This window comes from Schistocerca piceifrons, unplaced genomic scaffold, assembly GCF_021461385.2.
Source record: "Schistocerca piceifrons isolate TAMUIC-IGC-003096 unplaced genomic scaffold, iqSchPice1.1 HiC_scaffold_954, whole genome shotgun sequence".
Taxonomy (NCBI): domain Eukaryota; kingdom Metazoa; phylum Arthropoda; class Insecta; order Orthoptera; family Acrididae; genus Schistocerca; species Schistocerca piceifrons.
This window is the reverse complement of record NW_025729228.1, coordinates 947,501-950,000: the sequence shown is the minus strand read 5'-3', so window position 1 is coordinate 950,000 and position 2,500 is coordinate 947,501. Positions and strand designations below refer to the sequence as shown.

Sequence of the window (2,500 nt, the reverse complement as noted above, 5' to 3'; positions counted from 1 at the left end):
CCTGATTCCCCGTTACCCGTTACAACCATGGTAGGCGCAGAACCTACCATCGACAGTTGATAAGGCAGACATTTGAAAGATGCGTCGCCGGTACGAGGACCGTGCGATCAGCCCAAAGTTATTCAGAGTCACCAAGGCAAACGGACCGGACGAGCCGACCGATTGGTTTTGATCTAATAAAAGCGTCCCTTCCATCTCTGGTCGGGACTCTGTTTGCATGTATTAGCTCTAGAATTACCACAGTTATCCAAGTAACGTGGGTACGATCTAAGGAACCATAACTGATTTAATGAGCCATTCGCGGTTTCACCTTAATGCGGCTTGTACTGAGACATGCATGGCTTAATCTTTGAGACAAGCATATGACTACTGGCAGGATCAACCAGGGAGCTGCGTCAACTAGAGCTGAGCAGCCGGCCGCCCGGGAGTGTGTCCCGGGGGCCCGCGCGAACACGCAAGCGTCCGCTCAATCATTCTGCAAACAGGAGGAGGCTGAGCTCCCCTGCACAATACACCTCGAAACCCTCTCAGGTCCCGGCGGCGCGCAGCGCCGTCCCAAGTACTTGGTCGGGTTCGAGAGAGGCGCAATCGCCCGGAGTTAGGCGAGTAGACGCTTTCGGTGCGACCACCCGTGCTCCCAACTGAGCTTGCCGCTGCCGACAGAGGCCCGGGAGCGTGCTGTCGTGGCATTGCCGGCGGGAGACAACACGCGCCACCTACGGTGACCGGCAGCTCCAACGCCAGCGCCACAGAAGGACAAAAGCCCCACTTGGGTGCCGAAGCGAACTCTCCCAGCACAGCGCACGCGCCAACACATCCGCACAGCTGCGATACAAACCACCAGCGAGAACCGCTGGGGCGACCGAGCAGCAGACGGCGTCGCGGCGCCGAGCGCCGGGCGGCAGCGCATCCTCAACGCACACAGTCCTCAATCGGACCAGCACACTGAAGATGTCCACCGCGCTTCGCACCGGGCCCGCGAGGACCTACTTTGGCCGCACGGCGCCGCGCGCAGGGTGCGCCGGCGCGCAGCTGCGACGCCTGCCGCGTCCGTCGGCCGGCGCGCCTGCCACTGGCCGCCCCCACCAGCCGGCTGTAGCGCGTGCGCCCACGCACCGCGCGGCCAGCACGCCGGGAGGCGCCCCCTCACCGGCCGGGGACGGTCCCACCCAGCCACCGCCGCGTATCGCTTCACACCCAGATGCCGTTCAGTTTCGTCGGCATGGTGGGTATCGCTGGAACAACCGGTTAGTACCTCAACCTATCGTCGCCATCACCGATTCACCCCTAGCGAGAACAACCGCACCACAACAGGTTACCATTTGTTCATTTGCGTAACTTCACCAGAAAACGCAGGCGTCCATCGCCATTTGCAACTTCCACGATTATTGCATGCCTGTGTCAGGTGTCACGCCACACTACGTCTGCCCACATACACGCAACAAAATGTGCACGCCTAGACAATACGTGGAAGGTGGCCCCCGTACGTATGCGATGTCCATTGCTCGAACGACTGTCAACCGGCCTCTGTAGCATGTCGCAGATATGGAACGCGGTGCACCATGCCATCACGGTGTGTGAGGAGAGACGACTAGGTCCGAATACATCAACAGACAGCTCATGCTGATCGCCATCCACGGCGTCCGTTCCTCCCACACGTCTCTATGGCGTACCACACTGCAATCCAGCTCTCATAGGGAGACGACACGTAGCTGCGTGCACAATATTTGCACTGTATGGTCCGCCGTTTTTGGGCGCAGTCGTTGTACGGTCACACATGTGCCACGATGTATCATTCAGTACATAAGGACGAATGTGCAGTACAGATTGTGGTTTACGCGTACGACATTAGCGGACAGTTGACACAGGCCGCACCACAACGTAGCCTGAGTACGTCGCATGCGGAGGGCATTGAACATGCAAAGTTCTCACCAACCAGCTTGCGAAGGCAGGGGGCAAGGTGGGGACGTGGGGAGGGGCGGCATGTACGTCCTGCTGCCATCCACATTACAGTGTACAGCAGGAGCATGTGGAAAGTGAGCAAGACTTGCAAGGTGTTTAACATGAAGCGATACACAGGGGAGCGGGGAGTGCGAGTAGCGAACTATATTGCGAGGGTTGCGGGTGGGCAACACTACACTAATTGAACGAGTCGTATAACAATTACAGAGCAGGTTTAGGCGACAACGTGGGTTACGTTAGGCGACAACGTGGGTTACGTTAGGGGACAACGTGGGTTACGTTAGGGCACAACGTGGGTTAGGTTAAGGCACAACGTGGGTTAGGTTAAGGCACAACGTGGGTTAGGTTAAGGCACGACATGGGTTAGGTTAAGGCACGACATGGGTTAGGTTAAGGCACGACATGGGTTAGGTTAAGGCACGACATGGGTTAGGTTAAGGCACGACATGGGTTAGGTTAAGGCACGACATGGGTTAGGTTAAGGCACGACATGGGTTAGGTTAAGGCACGACATGGGTTAGGTTAAGGCACAACATGG

General features: G+C 57.7%; 1 non-coding gene across 1 annotated transcript in view; it reads right to left on the bottom strand.

The window, feature by feature from the left end:
• LOC124773553 overlaps positions 1-389 on the bottom strand; it is a 1,909-nt gene extending 1,520 nt beyond the window's left edge. Inside the window, exon 1 of the ribosomal RNA XR_007014797.1 lies at positions 1-389. This exon is cut by the window's left edge and continues 1,520 nt beyond it. This is a non-coding gene — a ribosomal RNA (small subunit ribosomal RNA).
• Positions 390-2,500: the final 2,111 nt, after the last annotated feature.